This window comes from Hemicordylus capensis, chromosome 6, assembly GCF_027244095.1.
Source record: "Hemicordylus capensis ecotype Gifberg chromosome 6, rHemCap1.1.pri, whole genome shotgun sequence".
Taxonomy (NCBI): Eukaryota; Metazoa; Chordata; class Lepidosauria; order Squamata; family Cordylidae; genus Hemicordylus; species Hemicordylus capensis.
The window spans coordinates 131,209,818-131,218,765 of NC_069662.1; positions in this window are offsets into that span (position 1 = coordinate 131,209,818).

Here is an 8,948-nt window from a genome sequence, read left to right on the forward strand (position 1 = left end):
TTTCTGCCTCGTAGGAGAAGAGAGAGAGAGAGAGTCAGAGGTGCGTTTCTTTGCCTTGCCTGCCTACTGCCTGGAGTAGATTCTCTGCTTTTTACTCCTGCTTTCCTGATTGAGGAGAAGAGAAGATATTTTTTTCACCCCCTTCCTGCTTGCTGAGAGAATCACTGCCTGGGCTTATTGTCTGTGTGAGTTGATTTGGGTACAAATGGTTTTGTACCCAAATCTACCAGTTTGGGGGGATTTGTGGACAAAACAAATCGCCCCTGTGCTAGTTGGTCAGATTCAGACCCCCCCCCGGATTCGATTTGGGTACAATTCAATTTTTTTAAAAAAATGATTTGGCATGTGACACTCAACAGAATTACACTTTGTTGCTATGGTTCTGTTATAATACTGTGAATTTTCAGGACAAGATTCATAACCAGCCTCTATTGCCGTAAAGTGAAGTTGTGCCCTCGAGTCTGTATTGACTCCTGGCGACCACAGAGCTATGTGGTTGTCTTTGGTAGAATACAGGAGGGGTTTACCATTGCCTCCTCCCGTGCAGTGTGAGATGATGCCTTTCTATATCACTGCTCGCCAATATAGGTGTTACCAGTGGGGATTCGAACCAGCAACTTGCTACTCTCTATAAATTAAATACATTAAATACTTATAGAGGTAAGATCATTAACGTTGTTAGTTTATTTACCTTGTTAATGAAGATTGCTTGACATTTTCAAGCTCATTCAGAAAATGGGTCAGATTCCTCTTAGAAAATACTGAAGCTATTCACACAACATGAGCCCTGTGGGGTAACCCAGGTGTCTGGTGTTATCTGAAGCTCCGGGAGCACTCTGCTCCCAGTTGCTCCAGAACATGGTAGCCTGACTTTTTAACCCAGTGCTTAGCTGAGGTTAGACAAACCTGCAATCATGAACACAATTGCCACTGGGTTAAAAGGCTCCCCGCTGGCCTGCCACCATTTCCAGCAGTGAGCTGGGGGGAGGAGCGGCCACACTTGTGGTGCGAGGCACTCTGGGATGCTGGAGGGGTAAGTCTTGTGGTGCGGGGGCCCCTGGGATGCAGGAGGGGGGAGTCCTCCCAGCTTTTGCCTTTGCCGTGCTGCTGCTCATATGGGCGCACAGTGCAGTGAAGGCAAAGACGACCGTTGCCTGCTGGGGAAGGCAGGTGAGTTCCTGCCTTCCCTGCAGACCTCTGTGAGCAGCGGCATGAGGTCATATGCACGACTTCACCATCTTTCAAAATTAGGCCAGACCTCCCAGTCTGCTTTCCAGGCTCCCACCTACCTCATTACACCAGCTTCTATTGCTTGTTCTGGGGTAGAGAAGTAAGCAAATGAGGCTTCTGTAAACAACGGAGGCCTTTTAAAACAATTAATTCAAGAACCATAATATACTATGGCTGTTTAGGAACATAGGAAGTTGCCATATACTGCGTCAGACCATTGGTCTATCTAGCTCAGTATTGTCTTCACAGACTGGCAGCGGCTTCTCCAAGGTTGCAGGCAGGAATCTCTCTTAACTCTATCTTGGAGAAGCCAGGGAGGGAACTTGAAACCTTCTGCTCTTCCCAGAGTGGTTCCATCCCCTGAGGGGAATATCTCACAGAATATCTCATAGCTCACACTTCTAGTCTCCCATTCATATGCAACCAGGGCAGATCCTGCTTAGCTATGGGGACAATTCATTCTTGCTACCAATTGTCAGACACTTTGCTACCAAGTTCCATTCTGGTGGACAGGGGTGTGAAAAAGGAGTAGCAAATAATTGGGCTAGGGGAGCACTCACTACCCCCTTGATACCTGTTGGCATCATCCTTGTCAGCAAAGTCCCTTTTGACAGAAACCAGTGATTATTATCAAACAAATAAACTCAGGTCACCATGTTCACATGCTAAGTGATGTGTAGTAAGTGCCGGCAGAACAACAATCTTGATCAACTGTCTCTGCCTTCTTGTCCCATAACTGGCTCAGTGGTGAAAGAGCACTCGTTATCTAGGTGAGTGGGCAGCACCTCTCTTCCTACTTCTGAGCAGGAGCTTCACCTCTGTCGTGTGAATGTGTGGCTGAAAAATGTTTTGCTTCCTCTTTTGCTTTGGGCAGCAACCGTGCAGCGATGATCCCCACCAGTGACTTGAATTGGTCAACCTAAAGTAACTCCAGAAAAAAAATTAGTTTGGAAGTTAAGAAGGCATCACTGCAAAGAATTCAGGGGGCTTCAAAATGCCCAGGCTGCACAAGATTTGGCCACACGCTTAGCATTAGACACATCACTAACCTCGTTGATGTCCAATTTATAGCCACCCCCTCATTCACAGAACCGTAGCAACCTTGTCCAGCTGGGCTGTTTTATGGACCATAGAGAAAAACATTCATGGTGATTTATGAATGCAAAGAAGCACTACGCCTGATAGCCATGGTAATTGTCCTCCTAGCCATCATAATTGCAGATCCTACTCTGGGTAATAGATTGGATGCTTGCTATGATATTTATGTAGTGTATTTCACAAGCTAATACTGATTTCACGCTGCAGTAAACAATGCAATCAACTCTTCCTGCTACTGACAGCATTTATGAATCAAGGAATACTATTTCCAAAGCGATCATAGTAGCTAGAGAACTGAAGATGCTGACTCACAGGCTGATAGGTGGTGACCCATGAGAGGTAGTGATACCTGATACCTCTTCCTTGGTGACACCCAGCATGTTGGACTTCCTGCCCTGGGAGGTGAGATTTGCTCCTTCTCTGCTTCTGTACCACTGGCGGACACATATGAACATATTTGTTTATGCAGGTCTTTTAATCTTAGTATCGCTCTTGTGTTGCTGGTTTTTGTTTAATTTAATTTGCTATGTTTGCTGTGTTTAATTTGCTTTGTTCAGTTCTCATACATGGGGGAGGAAGAGTATGATATATTTTTTTAAAATAAACAAATACAGTATTAAATAGCATAAATGACAAAACAGTGCCTAGTGATACACAATAGCAGTACTGTTATGAGTCAGAGGAGTAGTCCCATAGGATCACAGAAGCTGCCTTATACTGTACTGTCAGACCTTTGGTCCATCTAGGTCAGTCTTGTCTACACTGACCAGCAGTGGCTCTCCAGGATTCCAGGCAGAAGTATTTCCCAACTCTACCTGGAGAGGCCAAGGACTCAACCTGGGACCTTCTGCATGCCCTACTGCTGAATTACAGCCTCATCCTCAAGCACCACCATCAGAAGTGGCCACCAGAATAGGAAATGAACCCCCCCCCACAGCACAGTACCCTAAGCTGTACCCTAGATGGACAATGCAGAAGAATGCTATGCTATCAAAAGCTGCTGAGAGCTCCAGGTCAATTAACAGACTTACACTCACCCTGTCCTTATCCTAGCAAAGGTCATCCATCAGGATGACCAGAACTGTTTCTGTGCCCAATCCAGGCTTGATTCTAGACTGAAATGGATCCAGATAATCTGTGTCATGCAAGAGTGCCCAGAATTGTCCAGCCACTACTTTCTTTCTTATTTATTTATTTAATTAATTTAATTTAATTTAATTTAATTTAATTTAATTTAATTTATATACTGCCCTTCCAAAAATGGCTCAGGGCGGTTTACAATTAAAACAAGCCACTAAAACAATGAAAAGCTAAAACAAATTAAAAACAATATAACAACAATTAACAATTTAAAAACATTTTAAAACAGCAATTAAACAGTTACAGTAATTAAAAGCCCCAAAATCGGGTTAGAATTTAAAAACCCTGGAAAGCCAGGCCAAACAAATACGTTTTAAGGGCTCTCCTGAAGGCTAATAAAGAATTCAAATTATGGATTTCCGCAGGGAGCGCATTCCACAGCCCCGGAGCAGCTCTAGAGAAGGCCTGCCTCTGAGTCGCCACCAGAAGAGCTGGTGGTAACTGGAGACGAACCTCCTCAGATGACCTTAATGTGTGGTGGGGATCACGCAGAAGAAGGCGCTCTCTAAGGTAACTCGGGCCTAAGCCATTCAGTGCTTTAAAGGTAATCACCAGCACTTACATATCGGCAGCCAGTGCAGTTGTTTCAAAATAGGCGTAATATGGTCTCTCCGGGTTGCCCCAGTGACCAATCTGGCTGCCGCATTCTGAACTAATTGAAGTTTCCGAACTACGTACAAAGGCAGCCCCATGTAGAGCGCATTGCAATAGTCAAGCTGAGAGGTTACCAGCTGGTGCACCACTGTTTTGAGGTCATCCTCCTCAAGGAATGGACGCAGCTGTCGAATCAGCTGAAGCTGATAGAAAGCACTCCTGGCCATGGACTCCACTTGAGAAACCAGGGTGAGGCCTGGGTCCAGGAGTACTCCCAAGCTGCGCTCCTGCTCCTTCTGGGGGAGTGTAACCCCATCCAGAACAGGGAGATCTAACTCACTCCTCAGATTCTGAGCTCCCACAATGAGCACCTCCGTCTTGCTTGGATTCAGCTTCAATTTGTTCTCCCTCATCCAGCCCATTACTGCCTGTAGGCAGGCATTTAAAGAGTGAGTGCCATTTCCTGAAGATGAAAAGGAGAAGTAGATTTGGGTGTCATCAGCATACTGATAACACCCAGCACCAAATCTCCTGATGACCTCACCCAGCGGTTTCATGTAGATATTAAAAAGCATTGGTGACAGAATGGAGCCCTGAGGGACTCCCTATAACAGCTCCTGCTTTGAGGAGCGACTGTCACCAAGCTCCACCATCTGGGATCTACCCGAGAGATAGGAACGGAACCATTGCAAAGCAGTGCCCCCTATTCCCAACTCCACCAGGCGACCCAGAAGGATACCATGGTCGATGGTATCGAATGCTGTCGAGTGATCCAAGAGGACCAACAGAGTCACACTCCCTCTGTCGATTCCCCGGTAAAGGTCATCCATCAGGCCGACCAAGGCTGTCTCAACCCCATAGCCCGTTCTAAAGCCAGTTTGAAATGGGTCTAGCTAATCAGTTTCCTCCAAAACTGCCTGGACCTGGTTAGCCACCACCCTCTCGATTACCTTGCCCAGCCAGGGGAGATTGGAGATTGGCCTTTAACTATCCATCGCTGAGGGGTCCAGGGTAGGCTTCTTAAGAAGAGGTCTAACTATTGCCTCCTTCAAACAAGGAGGCACCCTCCCCTCCCCCAGCGATGCATTTATGATATTAACTAGGCCATCTCCAACAATCTCTCCGCTAGATAGAAGCAGCCAGGTCGGGCAAGGATCCAGAGAACAAGTGGTAGGCCGTACCGCTCCAAGCAGCTTGTCCATGTCATCAAGAGTCACAGATTGAAACTGATCCAACCTAACACTGCAAGAGGGATTGCTGGATACCTCCCTCACAGCCCCTGCAGGTCAAGCATCTCACCAAGGAAGCATCATCATCATCATACTTTATTTACGGTCTTTGACCAAAAAAGAAATAAAAATCTTTACATAGTTAAAAGGAAAAATATTAATAGAAAGGAAGCATCTCACCAAGGAGCCTTACCTTGCTCCTTTGCAATGCCAGGTTGGTCCAAAATAAACCTGAAGTCATCCATGATTTGATTATGGATGAAGGGGACGACCTGATGTGCATCACCAAGACTTGGTTGGGGAAGGCTGGTGGCCCAGTCTGGTCCCAGCTTCTTCCTCCAGGGTATTCTGTAGAGGAGCAGGTGAGGGGACATGGGCGGGGATGTGGAGTGGTTGTGGTCTATAAAGATAACATCTCCCTTACCAGGGTCTCTGTTAGGGTATCAGACCATACTGAATCTGTGTACTTAAGTTTGGGGACCAGGGATAGATTGGGACTTCTGTTGGTGTACCGATCGCCCTGCTGCCCAACGGAATCCCTTACTGAGCTCGTGGACTTGGTCACAGAACTTGCGTTGGAGTCTCACAGACTTCTGGTACTGGGGGACTTCAATGTTCGTTTCGGGACCAACTTGTCCGGGGCAGCTCAGGAGTTCATAGCGGCCATGACAACTATGGGCCTATCCCAAGCGGTCTCTGGATCGATGCATATTGCAGACCACACACTTGATTTGGTCTTTTATTCTGATCAGGGTGGTGTTCCGTGGGTGGGGACTCCTGTGATATCCCCATTTTCATAGATGGATCACCATCTGGTTAAGGGTGGACTTACAACCACCTCCCACCTCCGCAGGGGTGAGGGGCCTATTAGAATGGTCCGCCCGAAGAGGCTATTGGATCCGGTAGGATTCCAAGAAGCCTTGGAGGGATTCAATGTTGGCTCTGCTGGTGATCCTGTTGATGTCCTGATTGAGAACTGGAACAACTTGCTCACCAGGGCAGTAGACCTGATTGCTCCTAAGCGTCCCCTCTGACCGGCTTCAAAATTGGCCCCTTGGAATACGGAAGATTTACGGGGGCTGAAGCGGCAAGGTAGGTGACTGGAGTGCAAGTGGAGAAAGACTCGACTCGAATCCGACAGATTACGACATGGAGCACATCTAAAGATGCTCAGACAATCCGTGTGGCAAAGAAGCAGTTCTTTTCTGCCCGTATTGCCTCTTCGAGTTCACATCCAGCGGAGTTGTTCAGGGTTGTGAAGGGGCTAGTATCTGCCCCCCTCCTTTGAACCAGAATTTGGAATCATCAGTTACGCACTGCGATGTGCTTAAAGAATTTTTCACAGATAAAAATCTCTCAGGTTCGGGTCGACTTAGATGGAGACTCCACAATTGATTTGATGTCTGAACTAGAGGTGTTCAACTATTCCTCCTATGTGATTCGACTGGATCAGTTTCAGTTTGTGACTCCTGAGGATGTGGACAAGCTGCTTGGGGCAATGAGGCCTACCACCTGTTCTCTTGACCCTTGTCCAACATGGCTTGTTCAATCTAGCAGGGAGGCTGTTGTAGGTGGCCTGGTGGAAATCATAAATGCTTCTCTGAGGGAGGGCAGGATGCCTTGTCTTAAGGAGGCAATTAGTAAACCTCTTCTAAAGAAGCCTGCATTAGATCCCTCGGAGTTGAGCAATTATAGGCCAGTTTCCAATCTCCCATGGTTGGGCAAGGTAATTGAGAGGGTGGTGGCCTCTCAGCTCCAGGCAGTCTTGGAGGAAACTGATTATCTAGACCCATTTCAAACTGGTTTTCGGGTGGGCTATGGGGTGGAGACTGCCTTGGTCGGCCTGATGGATGATCTCCAATTGGGAATTGACAGAGGAAGTGTGACTCTGTTGGTCCTTTTGGATCTCTGGGCGGCTTTCGATACTGTCGACCATAGTATGCTTCTGGAACGTCTGAGGGTGTTGGGGGTTGGAGGCACTGTTTTAACATAGTTCCGCTTCTACTTCTTGGACAGATTCCAGATGGTGTCAATTGGAGATTGTTGCTCTTCGAAATCTGAGCTTAAGTATGGTGTCCCTCAAGGCTCCATACTTTCTCCAATGCTTTTTAACATCTACATGAAACCGCTGGGAGAGATCATCAGGGGATTTGGAACTGGATGTTACTAGTACACTGATGATACCCAGATCTACTTCTCCATGTAAACCTCTCCAGGGGTTGGCATATCCTCCCTAAATGCCTTCCTGGAAGCAGTAATGGGCTGGATGAGGGAGAATAAACTGAAGCTGAATCCAGATAAGGCGGAGGTACTTATTGTGCCGGGTCAGAACTCTAGAGATGATTTTGATCGCCCTGTTCTAGATTGGGTCACACTTCCCCAAAATGATCAGGTTCACAGTCTGGGAGTACTTCTGGATTCATACCTCTCCCTGGTTTCTCAGGTTGAGGCGGTGGCCAGGGGTGCTTTCTATCAGCTTCAGCTGATACGCCAGTTGAACCCGTTTCTCGAGTTCAACGACCTCAAAACAGTGGTACATTTGTTGGTAACCTCCAGACTGGACTTTTGTAATGCACTCTATGTGGGGCTGCCTTTGTACGTAGTCCAGAAACTTCAGTTGGTTCAGAATGTGGCAGCCAGGTTGGTCTCTGGGTCATCTTGGAGAGACCATGTTACTCCTCTGTTGATGGAGCTACACTGGCTGCCAATTGGTTTCCGGGCAAAATATAAAGTGCTAGTTATAACTTACAAAGCCCTAAACTGCTTAGGCCCTGAGTATTTAAGAGAACTTCTTCTTCGCTATGTGCCCCATCGCCCATTGAGGTCACTTGAGGAGGTCTGTCTCCAGTTGTCGTCAGCTCGTTTGGTGGCTACACAGAGACGGGCCTTCTCAGCTGCTGCCCCAAGATTATGGAAGGCGCTCCCTACTAAGATACGAGCCTCCCCATCTCTGGCATTTTTTAAGAAACTTCTGAAAACACATCTCTTCAACCAAGCTTTCTCAGCTTTTTAGAACTTGTTTTTAAATTGTTTTGGCTATTTAATTGGTGTTTTATGATGTTTTAATTGTTAATTATTATTTTATGCAGTTTATAATTTTTGTTTTAATTGTTAATTGATTTTAATGGTGTTTTAATCTAAACCATCCTGAGCCTTTTGGAAGGGCAGTATTTTTTAATAATAACTAACTAACTAAATAAATAAATAATCACTAGAGTGAAACTACCTGAGAAAATTCTCCAAGATTTCTCCTTGAGAGAAATCCTGAAATTTGGAGAGAATTTCCACTTTGGAGAATTTTCTCCATATTCAGTCTGTGGCCAGTGTGAAAAATCTGAGTGGTTTTCAGGGTCCCATGAGGCCATACTTCATACTGAGTGGGAAAGGAAGCTGGGTTCCCAGTTTTTGAATCTGGAATGTTTGTCCAACACTCTAAAGCCCTCTGCTCTCATTTGCCTCCACATGCATACCCAACATATGGAGGGAATAGTGCCAGCTATCTCCACCTCTTGGTCCTTTTGCATCAGCTGGCCCCACGTCTGACCTCCAAGCACTGAGGTGAAGGTGCAAACAGAGTTTCTACATGTGTACAGCTCTTCATGCATGGTCATTCCATACTCACCTTTGTGCCAAAGTGCAGAATTAGGGGGCAGAGCC